The sequence below is a fragment of the Ambystoma mexicanum genome, unplaced genomic scaffold, assembly GCF_040938575.1.
Source record: "Ambystoma mexicanum isolate Mex_15411 unplaced genomic scaffold, UKY_AmexF1_1 Mex_scaf46, whole genome shotgun sequence".
Taxonomy (NCBI): domain Eukaryota; kingdom Metazoa; phylum Chordata; class Amphibia; order Caudata; family Ambystomatidae; genus Ambystoma; species Ambystoma mexicanum.
Window position 1 is genome coordinate 610,258 of NW_027182462.1, and position 21,057 is coordinate 631,314.

Genomic DNA, 21,057 nt, shown 5'->3' on the forward strand with positions numbered 1-21,057 from the left:
GCCTCATTTGCATATGGGCTAGGGCTTCTGGGAGCCATGAGAATTAGGAGTTGAAGGTTTTGCAGATCGAGATTGCTAAAGGGCTGGGCATTTGCACAGACCTCTCCATGCCTGATTGGTGCCGAAGGTTAGTTGCAAGTGGTCCCCTGCTCACCCTACCTTACACAGGGCCATGCCCAGTTAGGCCCCTCAGGGCTAGGCCCGGCAGGGCTAAGCCCAGCGTTTGTCAGGCGTTCGTCAGGCGAAGTGCCTGGACCCCTGCTCATCATACCTCAGAATCTGGTCTAGCTATTGCAGACATGGGGAATGGTGCTTATATCCCATTGACAGCGCCCACAAGCTGCATACTAATAGCCAATGATGTGTGAATGCGGTCAGGGTAGCAGACATATAGAACAATTGGGTGGGTTCGCTTCCGAACTGGATGCACAGGAGCAGGAGAGAATGGCTGTTGGCGATGTATGCAACTTGCTCTGCGTGAACACATCTACCGACCCCTTCCCCTACACACACGGGCACATACACACACACACACACACATAGCCATTGGAGCTATGCAGAGCTAATCAGAAAGATTGGTAATCATTAGAACATGAAAGATATGTGTTCATTTTTTATTAAACTTGTGGACTCCCGCAGAAACGGAGGGACTCACATCTCTAATTGAGACTTGCTTACCTCTATACAAATGTGTTTGCTGGCTGTCTTTCTTCAACTGGTATGTGCGGTTGTGTCTGTCTTTGTCTTTCAACACGCCTGGCACGTTTACATTATCAAAGAGATGATTGTATGGAGATGGGGAACACCCCTCCGTTGCATTGTGTACTTGAACAGTCTTTTCACCAAAGCAGCTACATGCGACATTGCAAGGTTTTTGTCAGTCTTTGCCTGAAAACATTAGGCCTTCCTCTCGAACTCTATTTCACTCCTTCTGTGGAAGACTTCAATTATGAGGATGCATCCCGTCATAAAAGGTTCTCTGTAGATGGTGCAACTCTGGCTTCTCTTCCCCGTGCTTTTTGAAAATAATCCGCCCGAGGCCCTGATGAGGTTTGAACTCATGACCCCTGGTTTACGAGACCAGTGCTCTGCCACTGAGCTACAAGGCCACCTGCTGCTTGCTCACAGCCAACAACAGAAAGTGCAAAGAAACCATGGGTTTTACCTAGGTAGATCTCCAGGTATATGAATTTCTGGTTGTGTAAAAATGGCTGTATATCTCTGCATGTGTTCAGTACGTCATCATACATCTGATTTGCGAAAGCGTGTGTGCTTATGTTGGTGATACATTGTCGGTATGCGTTTGAGTATGTACTTTTACGGGTATGTATGTATTGAGTAGGATGCTGAACAGGTTCATGAGTTTAGATAGCAGGTCAGAATGATGGCAAAAGGAACATGTAAAAGGCAGACAACTAAAAGAAAAAAGAATTTGGGATGTAAGCTTGGGAGTTTACTAACTGCGCTGATTTTGGCTCCTATAATAGTAAAGAATGGAAACCTACGAGGAAAGTCTTTGACTAATTTCATTCTCCGCCTGCACCAATGAACTTATTTTTACATCTCTATTTCCATATCTGTACTCATTCCTGTCTTTCACAGGGAGGTTGAAAGACTTTGGTCTATGTTTAAATGCAGACTATAAAGAAAAAATACGACGAAGGTGGGATTCGAACCCACGCGTGCAGAGCACAATGGATTAGCAGTCCATCGCCTTAACCACTCGGCCACCTCGTCTGTTTGGGAACGGTGCTCGAATCCCATGCTTAAAGAAGAGATAAAACAATGGTGGTGCAAAGTCAGTGAAAAATAGATCATGTTTGTCATAATAGAAACAAGATCGTTGACTCGTTCTTCCTTACCCGGCCATTGATAGATAAACACATCAAGTTGAAGTTCAGAAAAATATAACAAGAGCTCCTGGAGGGTTCACAACACTAATCCAGAGGAAGGTGCTTGAGCTTCCGTATGGCACACCATTAGTAGTAAAACCAGCATAACGCAAGCTCCAGTTTCCCAGTGTTTGGCATCATTCAACGTTTCCAGCCAAGATCAAAGTTCAGATGCTGCTGCTTCCTGTGATGTCATTGAATTTAAATAGTGAGTGATGGCAATAACCCTTTTCCAATTAAATTTTGCCACATCAACGTCCCTGAAAATAGAGAAAGGCGTGCAACCCAGAACCGCTGTACTGTTCAATAGAGTAAGGGCTTCACCGTGATCATCTGCATCTGTCATCACAAAATTATCAAGGTCTTTTTCTTGAAGAAATTAGGTCCAGAAAGCCGACCTTCCCCACAGACTATTCAGACACCTTGCGCTTGTGGCTTTGTTATAGGCCCGAATCCATTGGTAAAAGGTTGCACAGGTACAATGTGCAATATCAGTTCCTATTCAACAATGTTCAAGAAAATTATCATTTGGAGGCCCTGATGAGGATCGAACTCACGACCCCTGGTTTACAAGACCAGTGCTCTGCCACTGAGCTACAGAGCCCCTCAGGTTACGACGCATAACAGCAACACAACGAGCACACAACATGATGTTTACTGGGTAGACATATTTGAAGGGTGTGTGAGAATGTATGTATATGATTGTGATTTGACCTGTTTTTTTCTGGCCGATTTTTTGAGGAGCAGCTAATTTGTGCGTATTCCGTGCAATTTTAGGGTGACTAATGAGGAGATGTGATGCGTGAAAGTTGAAAAAAACATGTACATGGCAGCAGAGAGACAATATGGATATTACCTTTGCTTTTTTAAATTTCTATCCGGATTCTGGCTCAAAGGGTAGTCAAGCACAGCAGATTGCATTCCTGCCAGTAACACGACAACCTTGTTTGTGTCCTTCTTAATCAACTAACATGCATATTTTCACTTTTGTCTGTATGTTCTTTGAAAGCCAATGGCAATGGTGCTTAGAGCAATGCAGATGTTTAAAAAAGATTTCAAAAGTTAAAATCGACAAAGGTGGGATTCGAAACCACGCGTGTACAGCAGATTAGCAGTCCATCGCCTTAACCACTCGGCCACCTCGTCTACAGGGATTATGTTAGGCATTCAAGTCTTTACAGGTAATAACACAAACATCTTCAAAATAGAACCACAATGCGTTCCTTGTTGAGGTACATCCAGCCGTTTGCAGGAAAACTGCCTCACTTGCTGTTGAGAAAAATTCATCAAAGTCCTGGGGTGTTTATAGGCATCGCCAAGATGACATTGGGAGGTGTTTCAATTGACACGTGTTGAATATGAGGAAGAGCATCATGCTGGCTCCAGTGGCACTGCCTGCAGCATGACAAAAATGTAGAAGGGACATTTGACTGCACCATTGGCTGAACATCAGTGGCAAAGTGTATATCAGGCTAAAAGGTAAGCTCCAGTGGCACAATATGGGCACTACAAGGCACCCATAATTTGGTGTCAGCTAAAAAGACAATGCCAGAGCTTGTGGGTGCTTTTGTACACTTGTGTGTGTGTTTGTGGGTGTAGTTTCATGTCGAAAACCAAAACACAGCAGCTCCAGTGGCGCAATCGGTTAGCGCGCGGTACTTATACAGCAGTACATGCAGTGAGCAATGCCGAGGTTGTGAGTTCAAGCCTCACCTGCAGCAACTTTGGAACTTTTTACTAATTCACCTCAAAACTGAATTATTGAACCAATAAATGTTCTGGACATTTTTTGGTTCACCTCAAGGTTTCCTTGATTGTCAGTTAATGTTGTATGACAGCTCCTCTGCCTTTTAGACATGGAATACTCATTGCAAGTTATTTATGGGGTGTTTGCGCTTTAAATACAGCTACGGAGGGTTTTTGAAAATAGAACAGAAAATAAAAAATGTCAACTGTTATTATACTCCATTTTCTGCTGAGCACCACTTACGGAAGACATTTGTAAAGGTAGAAAAAGGGTTACTGGAGTAGGATCCAGGAGACAATATCAACTTACAAAGAATAATGTTGTCTATTTACTGCATTATCGCCTTTGAAGCAAACCTCTGAGAATAAATACCCTTTCACTAATCAGGCAGTCACTTTGATAAAATCAAGCAGAACAAGGATGCTGATAGGAACTCGCCTCATTTGCATATGGGCTAGGGCTTCTGGGAGCCATGAGAATTAGGAGTTGAAGGTTTTGCAGATCGAGATTGCTAAAGGGCTGGGCATTTGCACAGACCTCTCCATGCCTGATTGGTGCCGAAGGTTAGTTGCAAGTGGTCCCCTGCTCACCCTACCTTACACAGGGCCATGCCCAGTTAGGCCCCTCAGGGCTAGGCCCGGCAGGGCTAAGCCCGGCGTTCGTCAGGCGAAGTGCCTGGACCCCTGCTCATCATACCTCAGAATCTGGTCTAGCTATTGCAGACATGGGGAATGGTGCTTATATCCCATTGACAGCGCCCACAAGCTGCATACTAATAGCCAATGATGTGTGAATGCGGTCAGGGTAGCAGACATATAGAACAATTGGGTGGGTTCGCTTCCGAACTGGATGCACAGGAGCAGGAGAGAATGGCTGTTGGCGATGTATGCAACTTGCTCTGCGTGAACACATCTACCGACCCCTTCCCCTACACACACGGGCACATACACACACACACACACACATAGCCATTGGAGCTATGCAGAGCTAATCAGAAAGATTGGTAATCATTAGAACATGAAAGATATGTGTTCATTTTTTATTAAACTTGTGGACTCCCGCAGAAACGGAGGGACTCACATCTCTAATTGAGGCTTGCTTACCTCTATACAAATGTGTTTGCTGGCTGTCTTTCTTCAACTGGTATGTGCGGTTGTGTCTGTCTTTGTCTTTCAACACGCCTGGCACGTTTACATTATCAAAGAGATGATTGTATGGAGATGGGGAACACCCCTCCGTTGCATTGTGAACTTGAACAGTCTTTTCACCAAAGCAGCTACATGCGACATTGCAAGGTTTTTGTCAGTCTTTGCCTGAAAACATTAGGCCTTCCTCTCGAAATCTATTTCACTCCTTCTGTGGAAGACTTCAATTATGAGGATGCATCCCGTCATAAAAGGTTCTCTGTAGATGGTGCAACTCTGGCTTCTCTTCCCCGTGCTTTTTGAAAATAATCCGCCCGAGGCCCTGATGAGGTTTGAACTCATGACCCATGGTTTACGAGACCAGTGCTCTGCCACTGAGCTACAAGACCACCTGCTGCTTGCTCACAGCCAACAACAGAAAGTGCAAAGAAACCATGGTTTTTACCTAGGTAGATCTCCAGGTATATGAATTTCTGGTTGTGTAAAAATGGCTGTATATCTCTGCATGTGTTCAGTACGTCATCATACATCTGATTTGCGAAAGCGTGTGTGCTTATGTTGGTGATACATTGTCGGTATGCGTTTGAGTATGTACTTTTACGGGTATGTATGTATTGAGTAGGATGCTGAACAGGTTCATGAGTTTAGATAGCAGGTCAGAATGATGGCAAAAGGAACATGTAAAAGGCAGACAACTAAAAGAAAAAAGAATTTGGGATGTAAGCTTGGGAGTTTACTAACTGCGCTGATTTTGGCTCCTATAATAGTAAAGAATGGAAACCTACGAGGAAAGTCTTTGACTAATTTCATTCTCCGCCTGCACCAATGAACTTATTTTTACATCTCTATTTCCATATCTGTACTCATTCCTGTCTTTCACAGGGAGGTTGAAAGACTTTGGTCTATGTTTAAATGCAGACTATAAAGAAAAAATACGACGAAGGTGGGATTCGAACCCACGCGTGCAGAGCACAATGGATTAGCAGTCCATCGTCTTAACCACTCGGCCACCTCGTCTGTTTGGGAACGGTGCTCGAATCCCATGCTTAAAGAAGAGATAAAACAATGGTGGTGCAAAGTCAGTGAAAAATAGATCATGTTTGTCATAATAGAAACAAGATCGTTGACTCGTTCTTCCTTACCCGGCCATTGATAGATAAACACATCAAGTTGAAGTTCAGAAAAATATAACAAGAGCTCCTGGAGGGTTCACAACACTAATCCAGAGGAAGGTGCTTGAGCTTCCGTATGGCACACCATTAGTAGTAAAACCAGCATAACGCAAGCTCCAGTTTCCCAGTGTTTGGCATCATTCAACGTTTCCAGCCAAGATCAAAGTTCAGATGCTGCTGCTTCCTGTGATGTCATTGAATTTAAATAGTGAGTGATGGCAATAACCCTTTTCCAATTAAATTTTGCCACATCAACGTCCCTGAAAATAGAGAAAGGCGTGCAACCCAGAACCGCTGTACTGTTCAATAGAGTAAGGGCTTCACCGTGATCATCTGCATCTGTCATCACAAAATTATCAAGGTCTTTTTCTTGAAGAAATTAGGTCCAGAAAGCCGACCTTCCCCACAGACTATTCAGACACCTTGCGCTTGTGGCTTTGTTATAGGCCCGAATCCATTGGTAAAAGGTTGCACAGGTACAATGTGCAATATCAGTTCCTATTCAACAATGTTCAAGAAAATTACCATTTGGAGGCCCTGATGAGGATCGAACTCACGACCCCTGGTTTACAAGACCAGTGCTCTGCCACTGAGCTACAGAGCCCCTCAGGTTACGACGCATAACAGCAACACAACGAGCACACAACATGATGTTTACTGGGTAGACATATTTGAAGGGTGTGTGAGAATGTATGTATATGATTGTGATTTGACCTGTTTTTTTCTGGCCGATTTTTTGAGGAGCAGCTAATTTGTGCGTATTCCGTGCAATTTTAGGGTGACTAATGAGGAGATGTGATGCGTGAAAGTTGAAAAAAACATGTACATGGCAGCAGAGAGACAATATGGATATTACCTTTGCTTTTTTAAATTTCTATCCGGATTCTGGCTCAAAGGGTAGTCAAGCACAGCAGATTGCATTCCTGCCAGTAACACGACAACCTTGTTTGTGTCCTTCTTAATCAACTAACATGCATATTTTCACTTTTGTCTGTATGTTCTTTGAAAGCCAATGGCAATGGTGCTTAGAGCAATGCAGATGTTTAAAAAAGATTTCAAAAGTTAAAATCGACAAAGGTGGGATTCGAAACCACGCGTGTACAGCAGATTAGCAGTCCATCGCCTTAACCACTCGGCCACCTCGTCTACAGGGATTATGTTAGGCATTCAAGTCTTTACAGGTAATAACACAAACATCTTCAAAATAGAACCACAATGCGTTCCTTGTTGAGGTACATCCAGCCGTTTGCAGGAAAACTGCCTCACTTGCTGTTGAGAAAAATTCATCAAAGTCCTGGGGTGTTTATAGGCATCGCCAAGATGACATTGGGAGGTGTTTCAATTGACACGTGTTGAATATGAGGAAGAGCATCATGCTGGCTCCAGTGGCACTGCCTGCAGCATGACAAAAATGTAGAAGGGACATTTGACTGCACCATTGGCTGAACATCAGTGGCAAAGTGTATATCAGGCTAAAAGGTAAGCTCCAGTGGCACAATATGGGCACTACAAGGCACCCATAATTTGGTGTCAGCTAAAAAGACAATGCCAGAGCTTGTGGGTGCTTTTGTACACTTGTGTGTGTGTTTGTGGGTGTAGTTTCATGTCGAAAACCAAAACACAGCAGCTCCAGTGGCGCAATCGGTTAGCGCGCGGTACTTATACAGCAGTACATGCAGTGAGCAATGCCGAGGTTGTGAGTTCAAGCCTCACCTGGAGCAACTTTGGAACTTTTTACTAATTCACCTCAAAACTGAATTATTGAACCAATAAATGTTCTGGACATTTTTTGGTTCACCTCAAGGTTTCCTTGATTGTCAGTTAATGTTGTATGACAGCTCCTCTGCCTTTTAGACATGGAATACTCATTGCAAGTTATTTATGGGGTGTTTGCGCTTTAAATACAGCTACGGAGGGTTTTTGAAAATAGAACAGAAAATAAAAAATGTCAACTGTTATTATACTCCATTTTCTGCTGAGCACCACTTACGGAAGACATTTGTAAAGGTAGAAAAAGGGTTACTGGAGTAGGATCCAGGAGACAATATCAACTTACAAAGAATAATGTTGTCTATTTACTGCATTATCGCCTTTGAAGCAAACCTCTGAGAATAAATACCCTTTCACTAATCAGGCAGTCACTTTGATAAAATCAAGCAGAACAAGGATGCTGATAGGAACTCGCCTCATTTGCATATGGGCTAGGGCTTCTGGGAGCCATGAGAATTAGGAGTTGAAGGTTTTGCAGATCGAGATTGCTAAAGGGCTGGGCATTTGCACAGACCTCTCCATGCCTGATTGGTGCCGAAGGTTAGTTGCAAGTGGTCCCCTGCTCACCCTACCTTACACAGGGCCATGCCCAGTTAGGCCCCTCAGGGCTAGGCCCGGCAGGGCTAAGCCCGGCGTTCGTCAGGCGAAGTGCCTGGACCCCTGCTCATCATACCTCAGAATCTGGTCTAGCTATTGCAGACATGGGGAATGGTGCTTATATCCCATTGACAGCGCCCACAAGCTGCATACTAATAGCCAATGATGTGTGAATGCGGTCAGGGTAGCAGACATATAGAACAATTGGGTGGGTTCGCTTCCGAACTGGATGCACAGGAGCAGGAGAGAATGGCTGTTGGCGATGTATGCAACTTGCTCTGCGTGAACACATCTACCGACCCCTTCCCCTACACACACGGGCACATACACACACACACACACACATAGCCATTGGAGCTATGCAGAGCTAATCAGAAAGATTGGTAATCATTAGAACATGAAAGATATGTGTTCATTTTTTATTAAACTTGTGGACTCCCGCAGAAACGGAGGGACTCACATCTCTAATTGAGGCTTGCTTACCTCTATACAAATGTGTTTGCTGGCTGTCTTTCTTCAACTGGTATGTGCGGTTGTGTCTGTCTTTGTCTTTCAACACGCCTGGCACGTTTACATTATCAAAGAGATGATTGTATGGAGATGGGGAACACCCCTCCGTTGCATTGTGAACTTGAACAGTCTTTTCACCAAAGCAGCTACATGCGACATTGCAAGGTTTTTGTCAGTCTTTGCCTGAAAACATTAGGCCTTCCTCTCGAACTCTATTTCACTCCTTCTGTGGAAGACTTCAATTATGAGGATGCATCCCGTCATAAAAGGTTCTCTGTAGATGGTGCAACTCTGGCTTCTCTTCCCCGTGCTTTTTGAAAATAATCCGCCCGAGGCCCTGATGAGGTTTGAACTCATGACCCCTGGTTTACGAGACCAGTGCTCTGCCACTGAGCTACAAGGCCACCTGCTGCTTGCTCACAGCCAACAACAGAAAGTGCAAAGAAACCATGGTTTTTACCTAGGTAGATCTCCAGGTATATGAATTTCTGGTTGTGTAAAAATGGCTGTATATCTCTGCATGTGTTCAGTACGTCATCATACATCTGATTTGCGAAAGCGTGTGTGCTTATGTTGGTGATACATTGTCGGTATGCGTTTGAGTATGTACTTTTACGGGTATGTATGTATTGAGTAGGATGCTGAACAGGTTCATGAGTTTAGATAGCAGGTCAGAATGATGGCAAAAGGAACATGTAAAAGGCAGACAACTAAAAGAAAAAAGAATTTGGGATGTAAGCTTGGGAGTTTACTAACTGCGCTGATTTTGGCTCCTATAATAGTAAAGAATGGAAACCTACGAGGAAAGTCTTTGACTAATTTCATTCTCCGCCTGCACCAATGAACTTATTTTTACATCTCTATTTCCATATCTGTACTCATTCCTGTCTTTCACAGGGAGGTTGAAAGACTTTGGTCTATGTTTAAATGCAGACTATAAAGAAAAAATACGACGAAGGTGGGATTCGAACCCACGCGTGCAGAGCACAATGGATTAGCAGTCCATCGCCTTAACCACTCGGCCACCTCGTCTGTTTGGGAACGGTGCTCGAATCCCATGCTTAAAGAAGAGATAAAACAATGGTGGTGCAAAGTCAGTGAAAAATAGATCATGTTTGTCATAATAGAAACAAGATCGTTGACTCGTTCTTCCTTACCCGGCCATTGATAGATAAACACATCAAGTTGAAGTTCAGAAAAATATAACAAGAGCTCCTGGAGGGTTCACAACACTAATCCAGAGGAAGGTGCTTGAGCTTCCGTATGGCACACCATTAGTAGTAAAACCAGCATAACGCAAGCTCCAGTTTCCCAGTGTTTGGCATCATTCAACGTTTCCAGCCAAGATCAAAGTTCAGATGCTGCTGCTTCCTGTGATGTCATTGAATTTAAATAGTGAGTGATGGCAATAACCCTTTTCCAATTAAATTTTGCCACATCAACGTCCCTGAAAATAGAGAAAGGCGTGCAACCCAGAACCGCTGTACTGTTCAATAGAGTAAGGGCTTCACCGTGATCATCTGCATCTGTCATCACAAAATTATCAAGGTCTTTTTCTTGAAGAAATTAGGTCCAGAAAGCCGACCTTCCCCACAGACTATTCAGACACCTTGCGCTTGTGGCTTTGTTATAGGCCCGAATCCATTGGTAAAAGGTTGCACAGGTACAATGTGCAATATCAGTTCCTATTCAACAATGTTCAAGAAAATTACCATTTGGAGGCCCTGATGAGGATCGAACTCACGACCCCTGGTTTACAAGACCAGTGCTCTGCCACTGAGCTACAGAGCCCCTCAGGTTACGACGCATAACAGCAACACAACGAGCACACAACATGATGTTTACTGGGTAGACATATTTGAAGGGTGTGTGAGAATGTATGTATATGATTGTGATTTGACCTGTTTTTTTCTGGCCGATTTTTTGAGGAGCAGCTAATTTGTGCGTATTCCGTGCAATTTTAGGGTGACTAATGAGGAGATGTGATGCGTGAAAGTTGAAAAAAACATGTACATGGCAGCAGAGAGACAATATGGATATTACCTTTGCTTTTTTAAATTTCTATCCGGATTCTGGCTCAAAGGGTAGTCAAGCACAGCAGATTGCATTCCTGCCAGTAACACGACAACCTTGTTTGTGTCCTTCTTAATCAACTAACATGCATATTTTCACTTTTGTCTGTATGTTCTTTGAAAGCCAATGGCAATGGTGCTTAGAGCAATGCAGATGTTTAAAAAAGATTTCAAAAGTTAAAATCGACAAAGGTGGGATTCGAAACCACGCGTGTACAGCAGATTAGCAGTCCATCGCCTTAACCACTCGGCCACCTCGTCTACAGGGATTATGTTAGGCATTCAAGTCTTTACAGGTAATAACACAAACATCTTCAAAATAGAACCACAATGCGTTCCTTGTTGAGGTACATCCAGCCGTTTGCAGGAAAACTGCCTCACTTGCTGTTGAGAAAAATTCATCAAAGTCCTGGGGTGTTTATAGGCATCGCCAAGATGACATTGGGAGGTGTTTCAATTGACACGTGTTGAATATGAGGAAGAGCATCATGCTGGCTCCAGTGGCACTGCCTGCAGCATGACAAAAATGTAGAAGGGACATTTGACTGCACCATTGGCTGAACATCAGTGGCAAAGTGTATATCAGGCTAAAAGGTAAGCTCCAGTGGCACAATATGGGCACTACAAGGCACCCATAATTTGGTGTCAGCTAAAAAGACAATGCCAGAGCTTGTGGGTGCTTTTGTACACTTGTGTGTGTGTTTGTGGGTGTAGTTTCATGTCAAAAACCAAAACACAGCAGCTCCAGTGGCGCAATCGGTTAGCGCGCGGTACTTATACAGCAGTACATGCAGTGAGCAATGCCGAGGTTGTGAGTTCAAGCCTCACCTGGAGCAACTTTGGAACTTTTTACTAATTCACCTCAAAACTGAATTATTGAACCAATAAATGTTCTGGACATTTTTTGGTTCACCTCAAGGTTTCCTTGATTGTCAGTTAATGTTGTATGACAGCTCCTCTGCCTTTTAGACATGGAATACTCATTGCAAGTTATTTATGGGGTGTTTGCGCTTTAAATACAGCTACGGAGGGTTTTTGAAAATAGAACAGAAAATAAAAAATGTCAACTGTTATTATACTCCATTTTCTGCTGAGCACCACTTACGGAAGACATTTGTAAAGGTAGAAAAAGGGTTACTGGAGTAGGATCCAGGAGACAATATCAACTTACAAAGAATAATGTTGTCTATTTACTGCATTATCGCCTTTGAAGCAAACCTCTGAGAATAAATACCCTTTCACTAATCAGGCAGTCACTTTGATAAAATCAAGCAGAACAAGGATGCTGATAGGAACTCGCCTCATTTGCATATGGGCTAGGGCTTCTGGGAGCCATGAGAATTAGGAGTTGAAGGTTTTGCAGATCGAGATTGCTAAAGGGCTGGGCATTTGCACAGACCTCTCCATGCCTGATTGGTGCCGAAGGTTAGTTGCAAGTGGTCCCCTGCTCACCCTACCTTACACAGGGCCATGCCCAGTTAGGCCCCTCAGGGCTAGGCCCGGCAGGGCTAAGCCCAGCGTTTGTCAGGCGTTCGTCAGGCGAAGTGCCTGGACCCCTGCTCATCATACCTCAGAATCTGGTCTAGCTATTGCAGACATGGGGAATGGTGCTTATATCCCATTGACAGCGCCCACAAGCTGCATACTAATAGCCAATGATGTGTGAATGCGGTCAGGGTAGCAGACATATAGAACAATTGGGTGGGTTCGCTTCCGAACTGGATGCACAGGAGCAGGAGAGAATGGCTGTTGGCGATGTATGCAACTTGCTCTGCGTGAACACATCTACCGACCCCTTCCCCTACACACACGGGCACATACACACACACACACACACATAGCCATTGGAGCTATGCAGAGCTAATCAGAAAGATTGGTAATCATTAGAACATGAAAGATATGTGTTCATTTTTTATTAAACTTGTGGACTCCCGCAGAAACGGAGGGACTCACATCTCTAATTGAGGCTTGCTTACCTCTATACAAATGTGTTTGCTGGCTGTCTTTCTTCAACTGGTATGTGCGGTTGTGTCTGTCTTTGTCTTTCAACACGCCTGGCACGTTTACATTATCAAAGAGATGATTGTATGGAGATGGGGAACACCCCTCCGTTGCATTGTGTACTTGAACAGTCTTTTCACCAAAGCAGCTACATGCGACATTGCAAGGTTTTTGTCAGTCTTTGCCTGAAAACATTAGGCCTTCCTCTCGAACTCTATTTCACTTCTTCTGTGGAAGACTTCAATTATGAGGATGCATCCCGTCATAAAAGGTTCTCTGTAGATGGTGCAACTCTGGCTTCTCTTCCCCGTGCTTTTTGAAAATAATCCGCCCGAGGCCCTGATGAGGTTTGAACTCATGACCCCTGGTTTACGAGACCAGTGCTCTGCCACTGAGCTACAAGGCCACCTGCTGCTTGCTCACAGCCAACAACAGAAAGTGCAAAGAAACCATGGGTTTTACCTAGGTAGATCTCCAGGTATATGAATTTCTGGTTGTGTAAAAATGGCTGTATATCTCTGCATGTGTTCAGTACGTCATCATACATCTGATTTGCGAAAGCGTGTGTGCTTATGTTGGTGATACATTGTCGGTATGCGTTTGAGTATGTACTTTTACGGGTATGTATGTATTGAGTAGGATGCTGAACAGGTTCATGAGTTTAGATAGCAGGTCAGAATGATGGCAAAAGGAACATGTAAAAGGCAGACAACTAAAAGAAAAAAGAATTTGGGATGTAAGCTTGGGAGTTTACTAACTGCGCTGATTTTGGCTCCTATAATAGTAAAGAATGGAAACCTACGAGGAAAGTCTTTGACTAATTTCATTCTCCGCCTGCACCAATGAACTTATTTTTACATCTCTATTTCCATATCTGTACTCATTCCTGTCTTTCACAGGGAGGTTGAAAGACTTTGGTCTATGTTTAAATGCAGACTATAAAGAAAAAATACGACGAAGGTGGGATTCGAACCCACGCGTGCAGAGCACAATGGATTAGCAGTCCATCGCCTTAACCACTCGGCCACCTCGTCTGTTTGGGAACGGTGCTCGAATCCCATGCTTAAAGAAGAGATAAAACAATGGTGGTGCAAAGTCAGTGAAAAATAGATCATGTTTGTCATAATAGAAACAAGATCGTTGACTCGTTCTTCCTTACCCGGCCATTGATAGATAAACACATCAAGTTGAAGTTCAGAAAAATATAACAAGAGCTCCTGGAGGGTTCACAACACTAATCCAGAGGAAGGTGCTTGAGCTTCCGTATGGCACACCATTAGTAGTAAAACCAGCATAACGCAAGCTCCAGTTTCCCAGTGTTTGGCATCATTCAACGTTTCCAGCCAAGATCAAAGTTCAGATGCTGCTGCTTCCTGTGATGTCATTGAATTTAAATAGTGAGTGATGGCAATAACCCTTTTCCAATTAAATTTTGCCACATCAACGTCCCTGAAAATAGAGAAAGGCGTGCAACCCAGAACCGCTGTACTGTTCAATAGAGTAAGGGCTTCACCGTGATCATCTGCATCTGTCATCACAAAATTATCAAGGTCTTTTTCTTGAAGAAATTAGGTCCAGAAAGCCGACCTTCCCCACAGACTATTCAGACACCTTGCGCTTGTGGCTTTGTTATAGGCCCGAATCCATTGGTAAAAGGTTGCACAGGTACAATGTGCAATATCAGTTCCTATTCAACAATGTTCAAGAAAATTATCATTTGGAGGCCCTGATGAGGATCGAACTCACGACCCCTGGTTTACAAGACCAGTGCTCTGCCACTGAGCTACAGAGCCCCTCAGGTTACGACGCATAACAGCAACACAACGAGCACACAACATGATGTTTACTGGGTAGACATATTTGAAGGGTGTGTGAGAATGTATGTATATGATTGTGATTTGACCTGTTTTTTTCTGGCCGATTTTTTGAGGAGCAGCTAATTTGTGCGTATTCCGTGCAATTTTAGGGTGACTAATGAGGAGATGTGATGCGTGAAAGTTGAAAAAAACATGTACATGGCAGCAGAGAGACAATATGGATATTACCTTTGCTTTTTTAAATTTCTATCCGGATTCTGGCTCAAAGGGTAGTCAAGCACAGCAGATTGCATTCCTGCCAGTAACACGACAACCTTGTTTGTGTCCTTCTTAATCAACTAACATGCATATTTTCACTTTTGTCTGTATGTTCTTTGAAAGCCAATGGCAATGGTGCTTAGAGCAATGCAGATGTTTAAAAAAGATTTCAAAAGTTAAAATCGACAAAGGTGGGATTCGAAACCACGCGTGTACAGCAGATTAGCAGTCCATCGCCTTAACCACTCGGCCACCTCGTCTACAGGGATTATGTTAGGCATTCAAGTCTTTACAGGTAATAACACAAACATCTTCAAAATAGAACCACAATGCGTTCCTTGTTGAGGTACATCCAGCCGTTTGCAGGAAAACTGCCTCACTTGCTGTTGAGAAAAATTCATCAAAGTCCTGGGGTGTTTATAGGCATCGCCAAGATGACATTGGGAGGTGTTTCAATTGACACGTGTTGAATATGAGGAAGAGCATCATGCTGGCTCCAGTGGCACTGCCTGCAGCATGACAAAAATGTAGAAGGGACATTTGACTGCACCATTGGCTGAACATCAGTGGCAAAGTGTATATCAGGCTAAAAGGTAAGCTCCAGTGGCACAATATGGGCACTACAAGGCACCCATAATTTGGTGTCAGCTAAAAAGACAATGCCAGAGCTTGTGGGTGCTTTTGTACACTTGTGTGTGTGTTTGTGGGTGTAGTTTCATGTCGAAAACCAAAACACAGCAGCTCCAGTGGCGCAATCGGTTAGCGCGCGGTACTTATACAGCAGTACATGCAGTGAGCAATGCCGAGGTTGTGAGTTCAAGCCTCACCTGCAGCAACTTTGGAACTTTTTACTAATTCACCTCAAAACTGAATTATTGAACCAATAAATGTTCTGGACATTTTTTGGTTCACCTCAAGGTTTCCTTGATTGTCAGTTAATGTTGTATGACAGCTCCTCTGCCTTTTAGACATGGAATACTCATTGCAAGTTATTTATGGGGTGTTTGCGCTTTAAATACAGCTACGGAGGGTTTTTGAAAATAGAACAGAAAATAAAAAATGTCAACTGTTATTATACTCCATTTTCTGCTGAGCACCACTTACGGAAGACATTTGTAAAGGTAGAAAAAGGGTTACTGGAGTAGGATCCAGGAGACAATATCAACTTACAAAGAATAATGTTGTCTATTTACTGCATTATCGCCTTTGAAGCAAACCTCTGAGAATAAATACCCTTTCACTAATCAGGCAGTCACTTTGATAAAATCAAGCAGAACAAGGATGCTGATAGGAACTCGCCTCATTTGCATATGGGCTAGGGCTTCTGGGAGCCATGAGAATTAGGAGTTGAAGGTTTTGCAGATCGAGATTGCTAAAGGGCTGGGCATTTGCACAGACCTCTCCATGCCTGATTGGTGCCGAAGGTTAGTTGCAAGTGGTCCCCTGCTCACCCTACCTTACACAGGGCCATGCCCAGTTAGGCCCCTCAGGGCTAGGCCCGGCAGGGCTAAGCCCGGCGTTCGTCAGGCGAAGTGCCTGGACCCCTGCTCATCATACCTCAGAATCTGGTCTAGCTATTGCAGACATGGGGAATGGTGCTTATATCCCATTGACAGCGCCCACAAGCTGCATACTAATAGCCAATGATGTGTGAATGCGGTCAGGGTAGCAGACATATAGAACAATTGGGTGGGTTCGCTTCCGAACTGGATGCACAGGAGCAGGAGAGAATGGCTGTTGGCGATGTATGCAACTTGCTCTGCGTGAACACATCTACCGACCCCTTCCCCTACACACACGGGCACATACACACACACACACACACATAGCCATTGGAGCTATGCAGAGCTAATCAGAAAGATTGGTAATCATTAGAACATGAAAGATATGTGTTCATTTTTTATTAAACTTGTGGACTCCCGCAGAAACGGAGGGACTCACATCTCTAATTGAGGCTTGCTTACCTCTATACAAATGTGTTTGCTGGCTGTCTTTCTTCAACTGGTATGTGCGGTTGTGTCTGTCTTTGTCTTTCAACACGCCTGGCACGTTTACATTATCAAAGAGATGATTGTATGGAGATGGGGAACACCCCTCCGTTGCATTGTGAACTTGAACAGTCTTTTCACCAAAGCAGCTACATGCGACATTGCAAGGTTTTTGTCAGTCTTTGCCTGAAAACATTAGGCCTTCCTCTCGAACTCTATTTCACTCCTTCTGTGGAAGACTTCAATTATGAGGATGCATCCCGTCATAAAAGGTTCTCTGTAGATGGTGCAACTCTGGCTTCTCTTCCCCGTGCTTTTTGAAAATAATCCGCCCGAGGCCCTGATGAGGTTTGAACTCATGACCCATGGTTTACGAGACCAGTGCTCTGCCACTGAGCTACAAGACCACCTGCTGCTTGCTCACAGCCAACAACAGAAAGTGCAAAGAAACCATGGTTTTTACCTAGGTAGATCTCCAGGTATATGAATTTCTGGTTGTGTAAAAATGGCTGTATATCTCTGCATGTGTTCAGTACGTCATCATACATCTGATTTGCGAAAGCGTGTGTGCTTATGTTGGTGATACATTGTCGGTATGCGTTTGAGTATGTACTTTTACGGGTATGTATGTATTGAGTAGGATGCTGAACAGGTTCATGAGTTTAGATAGCAGGTCAGAATGATGGCAAAAGGAACATGTAAAAGGCAGACAACTAAAAGAAAAAAGAATTTGGGATGTAAGCTTGGGAGTTTACTAACTGCGCTGATTTTGGCTCCTATAATAGTAAAGAATGGAAACCTACGAGGAAAGTCTTTGACTAATTTCATTCTCCGCCTGCACCAATGAACTTATTTTTACATCTCTATTTCCATATCTGTACTCATTCCTGTCTTTCACAGGGAGGTTGAAAGACTTTGGTCTATGTTTAAATGCAGACTATAAAGAAAAAATACGACGAAGGTGGGATTCGAACCCACGCGTGCAGAGCACAATGGATTAGCAGTCCATCGCCTTAACCACTCGGCCACCTCGTCTGTTTGGGAACGGTGCTCGAATCCCATGCTTAAAGAAGAGATAAAACAATGGTGGTGCAAAGTCAGTGAAAAATAGATCATGTTTGTCATAATAGAAACAAGATCGTTGACTCGTTCTTCCTTACCCGGCCATTGATAGATAAACACATCAAGTTGAAGTTCAGAAAAATATAACAAGAGCTCCTGGAGGGTTCACAACACTAATCCAGAGGAAGGTGCTTGAGCTTCCGTATGGCACACCATTAGTAGTAAAACCAGCATAACGCAAGCTCCAGTTTCCCAGTGTTTGGCATCATTCAACGTTTCCAGCCAAGATCAAAGTTCAGATGCTGCTGCTTCCTGTGATGTCATTGAATTTAAATAGTGAGTGATGGCAATAACCCTTTTCCAATTAAATTTTGCCACATCAACGTCCCTGAAAATAGAGAAAGGCGTGCAACCCAGAACCGCTGTACTGTTCAATAGAGTAAGGGCTTCACCGTGATCATCTGCATCTGTCATCACAAAATTATCAAGGTCTTTTTCTTGAAGAAATTAGGTCCAGAAAGCCGACCTTCCCCACAGACTATTCAGACACCTTGCGCTTGTGGCTTTGTTATAGGCCCGAATCCATTGGTAAAAGGTTGCACAGGTACAATGTGCAATATCAGTTCCTATTCAACAATGTTCAAGAAAATTACCATTTGGAGGCCCTGATGAGGATCGAACTCACGACCCCTGGTTTACAAGACCAGTGCTCTGCCACTGAGCTACAGAGCCCCTCAGGTTACGACGCATAACAGCAACACAACGAGCACACAACATGATGTTTACTGGGTAGACATATTTGAAGGGTGTGTGAGAATGTATGTATATGATTGTGATTTGACCTGTTTTTTTCTGGCCGATTTTTTGAGGAGCAGCTAATTTGTGCGTATTCCGTGCAATTTTAGGGTGACTAATGAGGAGATGTGATGCGTGAAAGTTGAAAAAAACATGTACATGGCAGCAGAGAGACAATATGGATATTACCTTTGCTTTTTTAAATTTCTATCCGGATTCTGGCTCAAAGGGTAGTCAAGCACAGCAGATTGCATTCCTGCCAGTAACACGACAACCTTGTTTGTGTCCTTCTTAATCAACTAACATGCATATTTTCACTTTTGTCTGTATGTTCTTTGAAAGCCAATGGCAATGGTGCTTAGAGCAATGCAGATGTTTAAAAAAGATTTCAAAAGTTAAAATCGACAAAGGTGGGATTCGAAACCACGCGTGTACAGCAGATTAGCAGTCCATCGCCTTAACCACTCGGCCACCTCGTCTACAGGGATTATGTTAGGCATTCAAGTCTTTACAGGTAATAACACAAACATCTTCAAAATAGAACCACAATGCGTTCCTTGTTGAGGTACATCCAGCCGTTTGCAGGAAAACTGCCTCACTTGCTGTTGAGAAAAATTCATCAAAGTCCTGGGGTGTTTATAGGCATCGCCAAGATGACATTGGGAGGTGTTTCAATTGACACGTGTTGAATATGAGGAAGAGCATCATGCTGGCTCCAGTGGCACTGCCTGCAGCATGACAAAAATGTAGAAGGGACATTTGACTGCACCATTGGCTGAACATCAGTGGCAAAGTGTATATCAGGCTAAAAGGTAAGCTCCAGTGGCACAATATGGGCACTACAAGGCACCCATAATTTGGTGTCAGCTAAAAAGACAATGCCAGAGCTTGTGGGTGCTTTTGTACACTTGTGTGTGTGTTTGTGGGTGTAGTTTCATGTCGAAAACCAAAACACAGCAGCTCCAGTGGCGCAATCGGTTAGCGCGCGGTACTTATACAGCAGTACATGCAGTGAGCAATGCCGAGGTTGTGAGTTCAAGCCTCACCTGGAGCAACTTTGGAACTTTTTACTAATTCACCTCAAAACTGAATTATTGAACCAATAAATGTTCTGGACATTTTTTGGTTCACCTCAAGGTTTCCTTGATTGTCAGTTAATGTTGTATGACAGCTCCTCTGCCTTTTAGACATGGAATACTCATTGCAAGTTATTTATGGGGTGTTTGCGCTTTAAATACAGCTACGGAGGGTTTTTGAAAATAGAACAGAAAATAAAAAATGTCAACTGTTATTATACTCCATTTTCTGCTGAGCACCACTTACGGAAGACATTTGTAAAGGTAGAAAAAGGGTTACTGGAGTAGGATCCAGGAGACAATATCAACTTACAAAGAATAATGTTGTCTATTTACTGCATTATCGCCTTTGAAGCAAACCTCTGAGAATAAATACCCTTTCACTAATCAGGCAGTCACTTTGATAAAATCAAGCAGAACAAGGATGCTGATAGGAACTCGCCTCATTTGCATATGGGCTAGGGCTTCTGGGAGCCATGAGAATTAGGAGTTGAAGGTTTTGCAGATCGAGATTGCTAAAGGGCTGGGCATTTGCACAGACCTCTCCATGCCTGATTGGTGCCGAAGGTTAGTTGCAAGTGGTCCCCTGCTCACCCTACCTTACACAGGGCCATGCCCAGTTAGGCCCCTCAGGGCTAGGCCCAGCAGGGCTAAGCCCAGCGTTTGTCAGGCGTTCGTCAGGCGAAGTGCCTGGACCCCTGCTCATCATACCTCAGAATCTGGTCTAGCTATTGCAGACATGGGGAATGGTGCTTATATCCCATTGACAGCGCCCACAAGCTGCATACTAATAGCCAATGATGTGTGAATGCGGTCAGGGTAGCAGACATATAGAACAATTGGGTGGGTTCGCTTCCGAACTGGATGCACAGGAGCAGGAGAGAATGGCTGTTGGCGATGTATGCAACTTGCTCTGCGTGAACACATCTACCGACCCCTTCCCCTACACACACGGGCACATACACACACACACACACACATAGCCATTGGAGCTATGCAGAGCTAATCAGAAAGATTGGTAATCATTAGAACATGAAAGATATGTGTTCATTTTTTATTAAACTTGTGGACTCCCGCAGAAACGGAGGGACTCACATCTCTAATTGAGGCTTGCTTACCTCTATACAAATGTGTTTGCTGGCTGTCTTTCTTCAA

The 21,057-nt window shown here is 43.7% G+C and overlaps 20 non-coding genes across 20 annotated transcripts; 5 read left to right on the forward strand and 15 right to left on the reverse strand.

The window, feature by feature from the left end:
- Positions 1-1,037: 1,037 nt before the first annotated feature.
- On the reverse strand, positions 1,038-1,109 carry TRNAT-CGU (transfer RNA threonine (anticodon CGU)). Its single transcript has one exon. It is a non-coding gene; the product is annotated as a tRNA-Thr (tRNA).
- Positions 1,110-1,655: 546 nt separating this feature from the next.
- On the reverse strand, positions 1,656-1,737 carry TRNAS-GCU (transfer RNA serine (anticodon GCU)). The gene has a single exon. It is a non-coding gene; the product is annotated as a tRNA-Ser (tRNA).
- Positions 1,738-2,424: 687 nt separating this feature from the next.
- Positions 2,425-2,496, reverse strand: TRNAT-UGU (transfer RNA threonine (anticodon UGU)). Its single transcript has one exon. It is a non-coding gene; the product is annotated as a tRNA-Thr (tRNA).
- A 1,022-nt stretch (positions 2,497-3,518) lies between these two features.
- On the forward strand, positions 3,519-3,613 carry TRNAI-UAU (transfer RNA isoleucine (anticodon UAU)). The gene is made up of 2 exons: positions 3,519-3,556; positions 3,578-3,613. It is a non-coding gene; the product is annotated as a tRNA-Ile (tRNA).
- Positions 3,614-5,101: 1,488 nt separating this feature from the next.
- TRNAT-CGU (transfer RNA threonine (anticodon CGU)) lies at positions 5,102-5,173 on the reverse strand. Its single transcript has one exon. It is a non-coding gene; the product is annotated as a tRNA-Thr (tRNA).
- Positions 5,174-5,719: 546 nt separating this feature from the next.
- On the reverse strand, positions 5,720-5,801 carry TRNAS-GCU (transfer RNA serine (anticodon GCU)). The gene has a single exon. It is a non-coding gene; the product is annotated as a tRNA-Ser (tRNA).
- Positions 5,802-6,488: 687 nt separating this feature from the next.
- On the reverse strand, positions 6,489-6,560 carry TRNAT-UGU (transfer RNA threonine (anticodon UGU)). The gene has a single exon. It is a non-coding gene; the product is annotated as a tRNA-Thr (tRNA).
- Positions 6,561-7,582: 1,022 nt separating this feature from the next.
- Positions 7,583-7,677, forward strand: TRNAI-UAU (transfer RNA isoleucine (anticodon UAU)). The gene is made up of 2 exons: positions 7,583-7,620; positions 7,642-7,677. It is a non-coding gene; the product is annotated as a tRNA-Ile (tRNA).
- A 1,488-nt stretch (positions 7,678-9,165) lies between these two features.
- TRNAT-CGU (transfer RNA threonine (anticodon CGU)) lies at positions 9,166-9,237 on the reverse strand. Its single transcript has one exon. It is a non-coding gene; the product is annotated as a tRNA-Thr (tRNA).
- Positions 9,238-9,783: 546 nt separating this feature from the next.
- Positions 9,784-9,865, reverse strand: TRNAS-GCU (transfer RNA serine (anticodon GCU)). The gene has a single exon. It is a non-coding gene; the product is annotated as a tRNA-Ser (tRNA).
- A 687-nt stretch (positions 9,866-10,552) lies between these two features.
- TRNAT-UGU (transfer RNA threonine (anticodon UGU)) lies at positions 10,553-10,624 on the reverse strand. Its single transcript has one exon. It is a non-coding gene; the product is annotated as a tRNA-Thr (tRNA).
- A 1,022-nt stretch (positions 10,625-11,646) lies between these two features.
- On the forward strand, positions 11,647-11,741 carry TRNAI-UAU (transfer RNA isoleucine (anticodon UAU)). The gene is made up of 2 exons: positions 11,647-11,684; positions 11,706-11,741. It is a non-coding gene; the product is annotated as a tRNA-Ile (tRNA).
- A 1,499-nt stretch (positions 11,742-13,240) lies between these two features.
- TRNAT-CGU (transfer RNA threonine (anticodon CGU)) lies at positions 13,241-13,312 on the reverse strand. The gene has a single exon. It is a non-coding gene; the product is annotated as a tRNA-Thr (tRNA).
- A 546-nt stretch (positions 13,313-13,858) lies between these two features.
- Positions 13,859-13,940, reverse strand: TRNAS-GCU (transfer RNA serine (anticodon GCU)). The gene has a single exon. It is a non-coding gene; the product is annotated as a tRNA-Ser (tRNA).
- Positions 13,941-14,627: 687 nt separating this feature from the next.
- Positions 14,628-14,699, reverse strand: TRNAT-UGU (transfer RNA threonine (anticodon UGU)). The gene has a single exon. It is a non-coding gene; the product is annotated as a tRNA-Thr (tRNA).
- A 1,022-nt stretch (positions 14,700-15,721) lies between these two features.
- TRNAI-UAU (transfer RNA isoleucine (anticodon UAU)) lies at positions 15,722-15,816 on the forward strand. Its single transcript has 2 exons — positions 15,722-15,759; positions 15,781-15,816. It is a non-coding gene; the product is annotated as a tRNA-Ile (tRNA).
- Positions 15,817-17,304: 1,488 nt separating this feature from the next.
- TRNAT-CGU (transfer RNA threonine (anticodon CGU)) lies at positions 17,305-17,376 on the reverse strand. Its single transcript has one exon. It is a non-coding gene; the product is annotated as a tRNA-Thr (tRNA).
- A 546-nt stretch (positions 17,377-17,922) lies between these two features.
- On the reverse strand, positions 17,923-18,004 carry TRNAS-GCU (transfer RNA serine (anticodon GCU)). The gene has a single exon. It is a non-coding gene; the product is annotated as a tRNA-Ser (tRNA).
- Positions 18,005-18,691: 687 nt separating this feature from the next.
- On the reverse strand, positions 18,692-18,763 carry TRNAT-UGU (transfer RNA threonine (anticodon UGU)). Its single transcript has one exon. It is a non-coding gene; the product is annotated as a tRNA-Thr (tRNA).
- Positions 18,764-19,785: 1,022 nt separating this feature from the next.
- TRNAI-UAU (transfer RNA isoleucine (anticodon UAU)) lies at positions 19,786-19,880 on the forward strand. The gene is made up of 2 exons: positions 19,786-19,823; positions 19,845-19,880. It is a non-coding gene; the product is annotated as a tRNA-Ile (tRNA).
- The last annotated feature ends 1,177 nt before the right edge of the window (positions 19,881-21,057 follow it).